The sequence below is a fragment of the Echinops telfairi genome, unplaced genomic scaffold (genome assembly GCF_000313985.2).
Source record: "Echinops telfairi isolate 266 unplaced genomic scaffold, ASM31398v2 ScPeMD7_7412;HRSCAF=8450, whole genome shotgun sequence".
Lineage (NCBI taxonomy): Eukaryota > Metazoa > Chordata > Mammalia > Afrosoricida > Tenrecidae > Echinops > Echinops telfairi.
In genome coordinates this window covers 18,255,053-18,270,754 of record NW_022111312.1, presented here as the reverse complement: position 1 = coordinate 18,270,754, position 15,702 = coordinate 18,255,053, and positions in this window count along the sequence as shown.

Below are 15,702 nucleotides of genomic sequence, written 5' to 3'. Positions count from 1 at the left end.
GAATAGTTTTTAGAAGAATGGCTGCCCTAAAGGGGGTGTTTTTCGCTCCGGCTGGTGACCCCACCGTAACGCCAAATTCTCCACCAAAAAACTCACACTAAAACCTAGGGAACTGGCCCATAATCCAGCAGACACGACAAGTTCAGTAAATGATCGTGCATCCGGCTGTTTGCTGGAAGATACCAGGAGGATTAGGGGAGGGTGGGGGGAGAAAGGGGGAATGGATCACAAGGATCAACCTCGTAAAGTATGAAAATAATACCCTATAACTTATCAAGGGTTCATGAGGGAGGGCCGGTGGGGGAGGGAGGGGGAAGAAACGGGGAGCTGATCTCAGGGGCTCAAGTGTGAAGAGAAGGCTTTGAAAATGATGGCAGCATATGTGCAAATGTGCTTGACACAATGGAAGGATGTATGGATTGTGCTAAGAGATGTAAGAGCCTCCAATAATAAAAAAAGAACCCCCAATAAAAGTAGTATTTAATTTAAAAAAATGATCTGTGGAATAGCAACTTAGCCGGAGTTCTGGGGAAAATCCCTTTATCAGATAGTTTGCCCTGTCATTCCATTCGTCCCTGTGCTATGTGAAGCCCTCTCATACCTATAGTCTGAAATCTAAGTTTCTCCAAGGTTTGTAACTGAAAGAGGAAGGAGGATGCAGAAGGTGATTTTGACCAAGACACATATGCTGTGTCTGAAGCCCACATGTACTTACAATATGATTTTGTGAAAGGGTGTACTGTTTATGGCCCCATTTCACAGATAAGGAAGTCAAGGCCAGAGAGGTTAAGTCCCAGTATGTCTAAAGTGACCCTGCTGGGAAAAGGATGGGCCAGGATTTTACTTTAAACAAGAAAAAGATTGCTTTGGGAGTGGGAAATGGTCCCTGACCCTCGTGTATGGGTTTGAATTGTACAAACACCTAACTGAAAAGGTCCCATCACCCCAGCCTGTGGTCACAGCCCCGCAGCATGCCACTGGCCTGCCAGGAGCACCCAGTTCTGAGGGCCAGGCCCTGTGAGCTTGACCACACCCAGCTCCTCCAGAAAGCTCTCACCTCCACCCAGAGTCCACTCCACAGGCCCTGGCCATGCAGGCTTCCTCCCAGGACCGACCTGGCTTTGGAGGCATGGGAGAGGACTCCTGACCCATGTGGGTTTTCCCATTGAAAACACGTGCCCACAAGGAAGAGACGAGCCAGTCAGGGTATAGTATAGCACTGATGAAACATACAACTTTCCTCTAGTTCTTTAATGTTTCCTCTCCCCCCCACTACTATCATGACCCAACCCTACCTTTACAAATCTGGCTAGACTAGAGCATGTACATCGGTAAGAGCTGGAAACACTGGGAATCCAGGACAGAGAAACCCCTCAGGACCAGTAATGAGAGCAGTGATACCAGGAGGGGAAGGGGAAGGTGGGGGAGAAAGGGGAAACGATCACAATGATCTACATATAACCCCCTCCCAGAGGGACGGACAACAGAACAACGGGTAAAGGGAGACATAGGTCAATATAAAACATGAAAAAATAATAATTTACAAATTATCAAGGGTTTATGAAGGAGGGTGGGGGAGGGAGGGGAAAATTAGCTGATACCAAGTGCTCAAGTAAAAAAATGTTTTGAAAATGATGACAGCAACATATATACAAACGTGCTTGACACAATGGATGCATGTATGGATTGTGATAAGGGCTGTATGAGCCCCCAGTAAAATGATTAAAAAGAAAACACATGCCCAGTACCTTGTGGTCAGGTGACCAGATGGTTAGCGACCCAGTGAGCCAAAGCATTCCCTCATCCATCCAGCAAGCATCCACTAAGCACCTACTGCACAGATATGCTGTAAGCTAAGTACTGACTTGGCCAGGGTGCCGAAAAGAGAGTCCTTGCCTTCCAAAATGAGCTAGTTCAGTGAGTGGGTATGGTTTACTGGCCGGACAGAGACTGGCGGAACCCTAGGACTACCATGGTTCTTAGTCTGACTCAGGCCTGGAACAAACTCACCCCCATGGCTCAACCTCCAGCCAAACAATACTTTAAAATGCCATCAACTCAATTCAGACCCACAGAGCCAGAAATACCTCTTAGGGTTTTAGAGACAGCCTGGTCTTTCTCCCAATGCACCAGGACTGCTCCTCCGGGCCAAACAGTGGACAGGCTACTCAGGGCACAATAACTCCTGAGAGGTCCCTGCTCCTTAGGACAGCCAATCAGATAAGATCAAAAGGTCAACACTCACCCAGAGATGAAGCAGAGAGGGTTAGGAAAGAAGGATGAATGGGGACAACAAACACAGATTTTTAAAAAATCACTTTATTGGGGGCTCATACAACTCTTATCAAAATCCAAAAACAAACACAGATTTTAAAGTTGGGTGGGTGGGTGCAGGGTGTGGGTCAAAGGTGGAGGTGGGCAGCCATTCTTCCAAGGGTCTTAAAACAGCGACTGAGGGAGGGAAGAGCTATGGAGGAGGGGGAGGAAAGAGCGGGTCTGGATGGCTCGGGTGGGGTTTGCAGAGCCCTACCCAGGCCTGGAGTCCTGAGAGGGCAAGAAAGGGAGGAGGAACCTCAGGTCAAAGAGGAAGAACTAGGAAGTCAAGTGTGTGGTCTCACTTGAATTTGAGCCCTGGGGTTATTTACCCTCCCCTTTCCTTGACCTCCTCTTCACACTGCTTATCTGCTGAAGGGCAGGCCACAAGCTGAGAGCTTTTTAAGGAGGAGCTACCTATGTGGGGGTTTGAACCAGCTCATCCCGGTTCAAGGATTCAGCCCCATTCAGGAAGGGACCCTGGAGCAGACCTGGATCTTTAAAGTCTGAGGGAACTGGCGTGATACCGGAGTGGGAGACAATAATTACGGGTCCATGCCCTGCTAGACGTGCAATCTCCCTCTTAGAGAAGGGCACACGTGGCCCGGCAATCTCTTGGTGCCAAGTGGGGACACATGCCCAGGCCAAAGACGGCAGCCCCCTCCCCACTGGATGTGCGCACTCTCCCTGGTCCTGCCAGAGACCCAGGCTCCTGAAGGCTCACCTCTCTGTGTCTGTCTGTCTGTCTCTCTCTCGTCTCCCAGCCCTGGGCTCTAACCCACCGTCTCCCCCACTCAGGGCATCGTCCCTGCTCACACACATGGGGTGACGCAGCCCTGGAGAGCTGGATGATTAACTGCTACCCCAGTTACTGCACGCTTGACATCATTGGCGGCACTCCTGGGCCCAGCCCACCAAACCTGAGCGCTTTCCCTGGCTTGTCCCCAGAATGGCCTCAAAGGCTATGCTCATGGGAGGGGTGGCCCCAACAAATGGATTTGGGATGGGGGGGCGGGGGGGGGGCACACTCCTGATTCTTCCCCGACCTGCGCAGTGCCTTCTCACTGGCTGAAGAGGCTGGGCAAGCCCCACCGGGCCTCCTGTCTCTTTTAAAACAACTGCTCCCGGCCACTGAGAGATTCCAACTCAGACAGGACAGACTACAGTGCCCCAGGGGCTTCCTGAGGTTGTGGTCTTAAAAAAAAAAAAGTTTTATTGGGATTTGGGTGAAAGTTTACGGAGTAAATCAGTTGCTTGCAGCCCCTGTACAGTAACTGCACTCCCTCTTCCTCGTTTGTTTCCCGTGTACCTTCCTCCCCCCCACCCCTCCTCTTCCTCCTTCCCATCCTTCTGACCCTCCAGCCCTTCTTCCTGGGCACATGGTTAGCCTGTGTCACCGGGGGTCCGGCTCAGTTACCCAACACCTATCGCCAGAGAGCCCATTCTGACTCACAAAGACCCCAATCGGGGTTGATGAGGGTGGGGGGTGGGAGGCAGATAGTTTCGTCCTTCTCCCTGGGGGCAGAGTGGCTGGTGGGTTTGAACCTTGGGCTTTGCAGTTAGTATTCCAACGCCCAGTCCACAGCACCACCCGGACCCCCCACCCCCACCCCGTCTCAGTTAAAGCCCCTGAAACCTGGGGATGAGCTTCACAAGCCTTCTCAGAGGATCCAAGGCAAGAACGGAGAGGCTGGGATCCCTTGTTGAGTGAGCCCTGGTGGCCCAGTGGGTGCGTGTCCACAGGCAGCTGGAACGCCATGGAGGTGGGATCTGGGTGGAGACTCAGAAGTGGATTTAGGGCGGCTCGGTGTAGACCGTGGCCTCCTGCAGATTCGGTGCTCACCCACAGAGCCACTGCCCTTCCCAGCAGAGCCCAGTGCTTAACCAGCTGGGGATTTATCGGGCAACTAACACCTGCGGGAAGGCTTGGCCTTCAGGCAGCTTTGAAAGTGGATTCTTACCCCAGCAGGCTAGAGGTAGCCCTGAAGGATTTGCCTGAGTGGGTCCTTGGTGAACTCTGGGGTGGGAGGGTCCACATAGGCGCCCTGGGGCTTACTAGGTCAAGGGTTGGGCTGCTCACCACCTGCAGCTCAAACCTACCAGCTGCTCTGGGAGAAGAGAAAGCAGGCTGTCCGCTCCCACGCATTTAAGTCTCAGAAATCCCCGGGCGGCTCATCACGGGGCCTCTGGGGTCACTCTGAGTTGGGATGGACACAGGGCAGTGAGTGTGGTTTTTTCCGGAAGGTCAGTTCGGTCAGCAGTGCCCCTGGTGCCTTGGTCGATGGGGGGCCTGAAACAACTTATGAGGGTGTCTGTCTGCAGTCGTCTGCCCAGCACCAGTGAGCAATTGATCTACCACCACCCCTGGCGGCACCCTCTGTGCTCCATGCCCTCCTGGGGATCCTGGGCCCGTGATGCCCTCCCTCAGGCGGGAGGTTTGTCTTCCTCCGTCTAAGACTACAAATCGTGTCTTCATACATGACAGTTGAATTTGGGGGTCTCTTTTCTGCCATTAAGCTTCAGTCTCAGACACTCCCAGGAGCAGTTCCACCCTGCCCCGCAGGATTTGCTGAGGGGCAGTCCAGGAGAACCCTCCAGAGCCCTGGTGGCACGGTGGGGATGCTGTGGGCTGCGTGCGAACTGTAGGCCGACAGTTGGAAACCACCCGCCACTCCTCCTGGGGAGCCAGATGAACCCTTCCACTCCTGACAAGTTACCAGACCCTGAAACTCACAGGGCAGTTCCACCCTGTCTCAGAGGGGGGTCAGTTTGTTCGTTTGGGTTTTGTTTTCCCCTCCCCTGGAGCAGTCTGAGCCCACCAGTCACTCCCCGGGGCAAAGATGACAGTACTGACCCCAAGCCGCTGGACTCCCCGTGGCAGGGGGCGTGGGGGTCTCGTCCCTTGTGAGCTGGCTGCTGGTTTCCAGAGCTGATCATCCATTTCACAGCCAGCAAGTCAAACTTGTTCCCCCCTACCCCCCCACGCCCTCCCCCCTGGCACCCACTCCTGCTGTGTCCCTCCTTTCCGGACCCCTCTGGACTCGGAATTCTTCTGTAGAAGGAGCTCATCCCAAAGCCCACTCCCACCACCCCTCCCCTCAGGTTCCTAATGGAATCCAAACCCAGAGCCCCTCAGCCCCTCCCGGGAGGAGGAAGCCCAGGGAGACCTCCTCTCTGCTGTGAACTCAGGGGCCCTCCAGTGGGCTCCCACCTGCAGCGACCCGACAGGTGGACGCCCCTCAGGGTCTCCACCATCCTCGCAATCATGTTACATTTGAGCCTGCTGCCGCTGCGGCTACGGTGTGGGACCTCTCCACGCCATGCAGTCCACTCTCCTGGGCCGGCAAGGTGCTTCCTGGGAACAGGGCCACAACGAGGGGCTCAGGTCCACCCAGAGGGGCCCCGAAGACAAGCCTGGTGACCCATTCAGAAAAGTCAGCCCCTGTCCACCAACCGCCGTCAGCACAGGCCCTCTCGGACACATGTGGGCTGTCAGGAGGGGAGCCACTGGTGAGACCTTCAGGCCGAGCTTTGGGGGTAGCTAGCAGGGAAGGGACTTCCAGGCAGAGGCAAGGTTTGAGTGACAGGCCCCTGTGTTTACTGAACAAGGGGGGAGGGCAGGAAGGAGACCACCGGCTAGAGTCAGCCTACCCTGGACACTCGCCCTTACTCCAGGGCAGAACTGAACTCAACGTGCACTTCCTCAGTAAGAGGGACGGGTCAGAGTGCAGGCCATCTGCCCCACCCCGCCCAGAGGGAAAGGCTACACCCATGCCCCCTGGACAATTTCTAGAACACTAAGCACACCACAAGCCTGCCAGACCTCCAGGGACCCCACCCCTCGGGCACTCACTCAAAGGCCTGTGTAGGGGGAAGGCCGCAGCAGCTTTCCCCCATGACCACCCCAGCGCCCAGCTCTGGCTGACGGATGGAGAAGGTGGTGATGAGTGTCGCTGTGAGGTGCAGACCCAACCCACATTCGAACACTGTCCGCTCCAGTGCTGTGCCAGCCCTCTGCCGCAGCCACTGGATCCGTCCAGCGGCTGCCTCTTTCTCCCTGCCCGCTGCTGCGCCAAGCACGATGTCCTCCTCCAAGGCACCCACGGTACGTGAGACAAGACCCGGCCGCCCGCAAAGAAGACCCTGGAGGGCAGGCATGCGGTCCAAAGTCACAGAAGAAAGTACTGGTCGGCCGCAGTCCTGCACTCTCGGCTAGCATCGGCCGGTTCTGACTCATAAGGACCCTACTGCATGGCGATAGTGGCCGTGCCCCCGTCTGTCCATGAGCGGGTGCAAGGGCGACGTGCACACGGTGGTGGGGGGAGGTTGGGAGCACACACACAGGCATGGGTTGTACCCTTGCTGCAGATGCATGGGGGGAGGGGCGGCGGAGTCATGAAAGCTCCTGAGTCACAGCCTCGCAGTCAAGCTCTCTGAGGGCCATGGTCTCTGATCTCCCAGGTCACCTGCCACACCTCATCTGCATAGACAGTGTTTGATACCTACCCGGGCAAGTAGCCAAGGGTGGGGGGAGGGGGCTGCTGAGAAGCTCCAGCCATCCAAGCTGCAAACGTTGGTCTCTTCCCATCCGGGTGTGGCAGTTACACGAGGATCTTATGCGTGCAGGGGTGGAGTGTAGCCTGTCAATCAGGTCACAGCCTGGTGGTGCCTCTTTGTGGGTGAAGCCTTCTCATGAGGATTCTGGGAACTCCTGTCTTCCTCCCTGGAGGGGAGATACACACTCTCTCCGCTTCGTCTTCCTGCTGACGAGACACATAGAGCTACGCTGATGGAAGCCAGAGCCCTGGAGCTGGGGGAGCCACACGGAGACCCCTGCGTGGCCCACACTGGATCCACGAGACTTTGCACCCACTGGCCTGTGATCTTCCTGCATTCGGCATCATTGCACATGTTGCGTGAGTCTGAAGAGGAATTTATGGACTAGTGTGGGACATGGGGGCTAATATCAGACTTATGGACTTGATCTGGACCGGGCTGGGCTGTTTTCTCAATGTCCAATTGCTCTTTGATGTAAAGCTCTTATACAGAAGTGTCTCTGGATTTGTCTCTCTAGTCAGCCTGACCTAACACGATAGGGAAGGAGTGAACAATACTGAACACAGCTGGAAACAATCAGAAACCAGTGTGGCCACTGTGCCATCACGGGTCCCCCTGACCACTGAGCGGCCCCCACCACGTGGACAGATGACCACACGCAGTGTCTACCGCGCTGTCTGGCCACAGGCTACAGGCCCCGCCGGCTGTGGGAAGGAAGCTCTGTGGCACTGACTGGTGTGGTGCCCTGGAGCCGGGACACTGTCCAGTCCCAAGCCATCCTCACAACGGTTGACACGTTTGAACACACCATGGCCACTGCTGAGTCAACCCGTCTCAAGGAGGGGCCTCCTCGTTTTCACTGCCCCTCCACTTGACCAAGGCAATTGGCCCTTTCCCAGCACGGGCCTCTCCTGACAACCTGTCTAAAGTATGGGAGACCCGGCACATGCCCAACTCATCCCAACTACATCACCGCCAACACAGCTGGAATCTCTGGCCCAGGGCTGGCGGGCTGCGGCTCCCGGGCCATAGGCGGCTCCTTCAGGACACACACATGGCTCTGGAGTGAAGCTGAAACGTTGTAAAGGATGTTATTCGATCCCGGTGATTTCGTTTGTTTGTCACAATCTATTTCTAACAACTGTTAAGTCGTTGTGAGGGACAGGATCGGGTGGCTCTTCTGTCTCAAAAGTTTGCCAACCTCTGGTCTGAACGGAGTCCGGCTGGCTAATTCTAAACAGGAGCTTCCTGTTACAAAAGAAAAAGAGACCTGGGGGGGGGGGGATGCTTAGGAAAGTCTTTACACAGCTGCTCTGCTCCTGGGCAGGAGGAGGGTACCCAGCCAGTGCCCTGCCTCTGTGCCCACATCTTGGGGGGAGTGGCTGATGGAGGTGTGGCTGCAGTGGCCCTCACAGCAGCACCTGGCACCAGTGTGTTCAGTTGTGGGCACACGATGCAGACCCTCCACAACCCCTGGAGGGGCTCTGTTGTGGATAGAATGGTGTCCCCACCCCCCACCATGTGTCCACTTGGCTGGGCCACAGTTTTCCGTGGGACGTGATCACCCTGCAAGGTGTGATCTGGTGACAGCACCCTGTGTGGCAATCTTTCCCTCCATGATGGCAATGAGGCAGGATTGCAGGCAGTGATGTCACGGGGTAGGATGTAAGCGACAGGATTCGGCTGTATCTTGACTGGAACTCTTTTGAGAGATAAAACCCTATTACTGTCATAGAGTCGACCTGACTCGTGGGTAGCACTGCCCTGTGAGTTCCTGAGACGGCAACTCCCTTGGAAGTAGAAAGCCCTGTCTTTCTCCTGAGAAGCGCATGGCGGTTTTCAACTGCTGGCAGCCCACCCAGCAACCACTACACCCTCAGGGGGAGACTAAATCAGAGTAAAGATCTAGGGACCTGACTACCACCGAGAAAGAAGAGCCAGGGGTGGGGTGCATCCTGGGGTCTGAGCCGGAACCTCCTAGACTCGGGAAGAGTGGTGATGCCAAGACATGTGGAGTCCTCCAGTGCACACTGGAGGAAGACAGAGCCCACAGGGACAGAGAAAGCCTTCCCTGGAGCGGCCCTGGTGTCCTGAACTTGGACTTTCAGCCTCCCACCCTGTGAGAGAGTAACTGTCTGTTTGTCAGTCACTCCCTGGGGTCTTTCTGCTCTAGCAGCAACGGACGCCTAGGCAACTAGCGGGAGGCTGAGCCTGCCCGGCATTGCCCAGCATCTCTCCTGCCCTGGCCAGCCCCAGACCTTGACTTCTACCTGCTCCTAAGCAAGCGCCCCCCTGACCAGAAGCCCACAGCTGGTTTCTGCACAGGTGACCAGTGTAGTGCCCTGTGGGCTCTGCCACCGGCCAGGGACTGGGCTGGACAGAGGCAGCAGTTTGGCGGCCCCTGAGGATGGGACAGTCAGGTGCCCTGCAGGACATGCTCACGGCACGCAGGGCAGTGACAGCGTCCAGAACCCTTCTGGCCTCCCTGAGTCAGCACAGCGTTCCTGGCACTGCAACCTGGCAAACCTGCTCTCCGACCTGCCAGGTATCTCCTGACGCTGCCCCACCCAGCTCCCCACGACCAGTTTATCCCCACGGGCCCTCCCAGGTCCAACCAGCAGCCCCTAACAGCCTCGTTGCCCCATCTCGGCCAGGCTGCACTGACCCAGCTTGTGCCCAAGGCGGCCATTTCCACGCCAGCGCCGCCTCCTCAGCAGGCTTCTCATGCAGTTCCTCCCCTCGCCTCTGCCCACAGGCACCCTGGGCTAGGAGGGAAATCAGGGTGGTCCAGAGGAGCCCTGGTGGCATAGCAGTTGCAAACTGGGCTGCTAACTGCAAGGTCAGCAGTTTGAAACCACCAGCTGCTCCTTGGAAGAGAGATACGGGGATTTCTACTCCCTGACAGAGTAAGAATCTCGGAAACCACAGGGGCAGCTGCACCCTGTCCTGTAGGGTTGCCATGAATCGGCGTCCACAGGACGGCTTCGAGTGTGGTTTGGCATCCAGTGAATTCGGTTGGGAAATAAGCCACAGAGGTAATTCAGTGTTTTCTCCCATCACACCTCTGCAGACAATGTGGTCCGTGAGCCAAACCTCTCATGGGGACTACCCCTCATTACTTAGGACATGTAGTCGGGAGGGACCAGCCCCCGGAGAAGGACATTGTGGTAGTTACATAATCTTGTGTCAACTTGAAGGTTTTAAGAGTGAAGGGGTGGAATTTAGCTTATCAATCAGGTCATAGCTTGATTAGAGGACAACCAAGATAAATGGTTCACTGGAGGTCGCCCCCCCCCCTCTGCTTCACCTGTCAACAAGCCACATGGAGCCACACTAAGACCTGTGAGAGCCCTGGAGAGGCTTCCACCACCACTGGATCCACAAGACTTACCCACTGGCCTGTGATCTTCCTGCAATTTTCATCATTGCATGTGCTGCATGAGTCTGATGAGGGATTAATGGACTAGTACAGGATTTATTGGCTAATCTTGGATGTATGGACTTGATCTGGACTGGGCTGTTTTCTTAATAAACAATGATTCTTGATAGAAAGCTCTTTCTTATACATATATGAGTGTCAATGGATTTGTTTCTCTGGCCAACCCAGCCTAACACAGGCATCGTGCTTGGTGAAGCAGAGGGTCATGACAGAGGAAGACCTTGAGCAAGTTGGATGGCACAGTGGCTTCAAGAATGGGCTCCAACAGTAATTCTGAGGCTGGTGCAGGACCAGGCAGTGCTTTGTTCTGTTGCCCTGCGGTTCCTGCGAGTCAGCACTGACTTGACTGTGCCTAACAACGCGGACAAGACACAAGGAACCACAAAGCCACTCTTCTGAAGGAAACACGAAGACCACCCAGAGTGGCTGCCTCTGAGACGTGGGAAAGCCTCCCCGCCTGGCTGCCTGCATCATATGCTTCTGCTCTTGACTTGGTGAGCAGGGAGTTCTGGCTACCAGTGATCAGAGACCCCACACAAATCTGGCCCCACCATTCCTTTCTTTCTCCTGGAAAGGTCACCATGCAGGGTCTAGTCTTGAAGCTCCCCTACCAGGAGCATGAAGCTTGTGTCTCATGGCCCAGGCTGGCTGCTGGAGTCCCAGCCATCACGTCTACATTCCAGCCATGGGAGAGAGGAAAATGAGGAAGCTGGGCTCACCCTGCTGCTCACACCCTTCTCACCAACAGGGATCCCTGGGAAATGTAGTTTTTTTTCTGGGTGGTCAACCCCAGAGAAGGAGATGGGAATTGGGGAGCAGCTTTAGAAAACCAGCCAATGAAAGCCCTTGGATCATGATAGTTAGACCCCCAAAACATCACGACACAGCACTGGGCAGGATCACTGCCCTGTGCTTGAGCTCTTGAGTCTCGTGAGCTTGGCCCTGGGCTCGGCAGGAGCCGACAATACCAATGCAATACTGGATCCCAGAGTAGAGCACCCCAACCATACTGGACCCCTGAGCTAGATGGCCCACAGCAGAGTGTCCTGACCCGAGCCAGGATGGCCCACAGCAGGGTGCCCCAGCAAGCCTGACAGTCACAAGCAGGAGCAAGGGCACATCTGATGTCACGGATTGAATGATGTTCCTCGCAGTATGTGCCAATTGGCTGGGCCTTGACTCTCAGCGGTTTGGCAGTTGAGTGATGATGTTATGTGGCGGTTATGAGCTGATGGGATCATTCCCCATGATGTGATCAGCCAATCAGTTGTAAGGGAATTAGTGTGAGGTGCCACAAACACCCTTACTCTGGCCACGCCCCGGGGTTTGGCTGTGTCATGTCTTATTTGACAGGAGCTGAAAGGAGAAGAGGGGTAAGCAGAGAGGGAGGGTTCGACTGCCACCAAGAAAGATGAGCCAGGAGCTCCCCCCTTGGATCCACCCTGGCTCCTTGCTCTGGGACCCTTCTAGAGCCAGGCGACACAGGGAGAGAGCAGTGGGTGAAGCCGGCGCCCTGAACACCCAGAGGCTGTCAGACACCAGCTCAGCCGTCCATCCACCATTCATTCCTCGACGCCCACACCTGCCTCCTCGCCACACTGACTACCTCTCCCCAGGGCCCCTCACTTCACCCGCACCGCCCTGCTGGGCACACTGGCCTTTACGGCCAGCGGGATCCCAGCCAGAGGTCCCCTCCTCTCGGACCAAAGCAACACCCCCACAGCCACCATCTCTCGACCATCACCTCACCCATTTTACTGCATTTCAAGCACTTGAGGTGTGGCACAGAGCAGCAGGGCCGAGAAGAGACAAATGAGCGGAGTGGAGGCTGTGGCTGGGTCCCTTGAAAAACCCACCATGAAGACACTGTGAGGAGAGAGGAGGGGGCAGATCTAATATAGACTGGGTCCCTAGGTCTGAAGTGACATTAAGGAATTATTGCCAATTTTGTGAGATAGTGATTTTTGTCTTAGTTTAAAAATGGCCCCCTTTGGAAAGAGAGGGAGGGAGAAAGAGGGGTCAAGTATGAAGGCGCTTCAAAAAGCTCGTGGGGAAATCCCATTCTCTTTCAATCCATCCTTCCATGAACTCTTTGAAGACCCTTCCTCTTTGCTTTCTTCACGAAGATGTTCTTGTCTTCCTGCAGCTCCTCCGGTCTCTGTCGAGTGTTCAACGTGTCAAACCAGTTCTGGAGACGGTCTCAGAATTCAGGCAGGATACGCTCAGGTTGCATTGTGGCTCTCGTGGGCTGGTTTTAATTTTCTTCAGCTCCAACTTGAACTTACCTATGATCAATTGATGATCTGTTCCAAAGTCAGTCCCTGACTTGGATTTAGTGGCTGACATTAAGCTTCTCTGTTGTCCTTTCCCACAGATGGCGTCCATTTGATTTCTCGGCAGTCCATCCGGAGAAGCCCATGTCTTTGTTGTTAAGAAAGGTATTTTGTGACGGAAGAAGTCGTTGGTCTTGCAAAACTCTATTGTATCATCTCCAGTTTTGTTTCTATCACAAAGATTATATTTTCCAACTACTGTCCCATCTTTTGAATTCCAATCACCAATAATTGTCAATATATCTTGACTGCATATTTGGTCAATTTCAGGCTGAAGACGTTGATAGAGTGCTTCAACTTCTGAATCACTAGTCTTAGTAAAGTTGAATCATGGTTGTATTAACTGGATTTCCTTGTATACAGATATCCAAAGGCAGCACCTCAGGATCGATCTTGAAATGTCCTTTTGCTGATGAATGTGAAACCACGCCTGTGTCATTCCCAGCATAGTAAACCACGCCATTTTTACCGTCAAAATAGTCCAATGCCAGTCCATCGCAGCTCACTAATGCCAAGGATATCGATCCTTATGCATTTAATTGGTAACGTCTTCCAATTTCCCTAGCTTCGTACATCGTCGTCCACCCACTGACGCTTGCAGTGGCTGCTTCTCATTTTGAGCTGTGCCCCGTCACCAAATGAACGTCCTCATGGCTCTACTCCTGCAGCCCTTACTCAATCTGTCTCATTATGGTTGATGCTGCTATGAGAAGACAGCTTTCCCCCCTAAAATGCAAGATCCATGACAGGCTGCCGGCCCCATAGGGTCCCCCAAGGGTACAGGAAATGCTTGCCCCCAAACACACTCAGTACTTCTGGAACCTGCTCTATGACAGCCACCAGGTGGGAGATCCCCAAGCCTAGGCCCCCCAAACATCGCTGCAAGCTGGTTCTGTTTACAGGGCACTTCCCAGCATTCACCCCATGACTTCAGGACCACGCTGGGGCTGAGTTTGGTGACAATTCCGTGTTCCTGTAAATTGAGACATCACCCTCAAGGGACCTACTGGAAGGAATACGGGTTGCCCATAACCTTGGCTCCATCAAAGGGGTGACATCTGAATTTCTGTGTAAAATGTGCATTCAGCACTCAGAGTTACAGACCACAGCTGACCCCGGGCACCCAGCTGTCTCCTAGCCAACCCTTGGCACTCACCACAGCTAATCACTGGCCTGCAGTCATCAGCGCAGCCAGCCCGGCTGCGTTCGAGCACCACAGTGCTTTGCTCCTTTGACGTAGACTGTAGGGTTGGTCTTGGTGGGCCTGGCTGGGAAGCAAGTGGCCTGAGAGAGTTCAAGTCATGTCTGCGGGCACAGTGGGGAAGGACAAGAGACGAGAGCTGATGACCTGTAGTCTGGGAGGTGGCCAGAAGGGGAAGTGACTGGTGGACACTACAGGGCAACTCCAGGATGGAACACAGGGCAGGGGACTGAGCCAGAGGTCTGAGCTGGGGGCGCCCTGGGAAGGAGACCCCTTGACCTCAGGCTGCACATGTGTTGCCTCCAGGTCTGACCAGAGCGCCTCAAGGTGATACAATCTTGCCCATGTGAGGCTGCCAAACCCCTCACCCAGGGGTGAGTCTCCAAAACCCCACCCCACCCCCAAAGCTGTGCTCATGTGGCATATCTTCATGTCTGCCCTCATGTGTTGTGAACTGTGGCACTGAACATGTGGCACCGTGTCCACCTCCTCCATGAAGGGCCTGAGGAGTGCGGCTGCGGACACCAAGGGTGGACATGCGCCAGCAAACAGCAAACGCTGTGCTTCCTGTAGACTCAGGGCGACTAGGACTGTCCACAGCGCAGACAGCCTCCCGCCTCCCAGCCCTTCCTTGTTTGCTGGCACACGAGTGCTCTGACCCTGCACCGCCACAGCTCCTGGACGAGGGCAGGCTGGTGACCCCCAGCCCCTGCCTCTCTCTCTGCTCTTCTGTGGCACACATGGCACTTCTAGAACCCTCCAAACCGACTCTCAGGTATTGACCAGCCCCGCAGATCCCAGCTGGTGGAGCCAGAGGGTACGGACAGACCTGCTGGAAGTCTGCTCACACTTCCCTGGGTGTGAACCTGCAGCCTCGCTGTCCCAGGATCACCAGAAGCTCCTCCCACCCTCTCTACAGCGTTGCCCTCCTTAGGCCAGAGTCGTAGGGATTCCCAGGTGGCCTAGACCAAGCCTCAGGGGTCGAGACCACTCAGTGCCCTGTGTTCCATTGTTCACCCAGCAGACTCGATGGGGCCAAGCCCTGCTGGCTGTAGGAGCTGACCCACAGCCCACTTTCTAGGTGCCATTCTCTGCTGGTTCTGAGAGCCCTGCCCTGCCCGGCCCAGCCTCCTTGATCTGCTTCACCCAAAATTCAGGCCTCTTTCCACGCTGGTCACCTCCCACGCCTCCTTCCTCCTAAGTGAACCCATGCAGGGAGGTATAAATGGCAAACTCACTCTGCTGCTCGCTGGAAGTTCAAGTCCACCCACAGGCACCTCAGAAGAAAGGCCTGGCCACTGACTTCTGAAAGGACACTCAACTCAGTGCCATCAAGTTGGCTCCAACTCACAATGGCGCTCTAGGGCCAGGGAGAACAGCCCCTCTCGGTTTCTGAGGGGTCACTCCTCACAGGAGTAGGCAACCTCATCTTTCTCACTTGTGGGTAGCAGTGTGATGTGAAAACCACTGTTCCACTGGGGCCCTCTGGAACCCAAGGCACGCAGTTCCACACTGAGACACAGGGGCACCCTGCGTCAGACCTGAGATGTGCAGTTCCACTGAGACACAAGGGGCACCCTGAGTCAGACCTGAGACGTACAGTTCCACGCTGAGACACCCAGTTCCACTGAGACACAAGGGGCACCCTGAGTCAGACCTGAGACGTACAGTTCCACGCTGAGACACCCAGTTCCACTGAGACACAAGGGGCGCCCTGAGTCAGACCTGAGACGTACAGTTCCACGCTGAGACACAAGGGGCACCCCGAGTCAGACCTGATGTGCAGTTCCACACTGAGACACAAGGGGCGCCCTGAGTCAGACCTGAGACGTACAGTTCCATGCTGAGACACAAGGGGC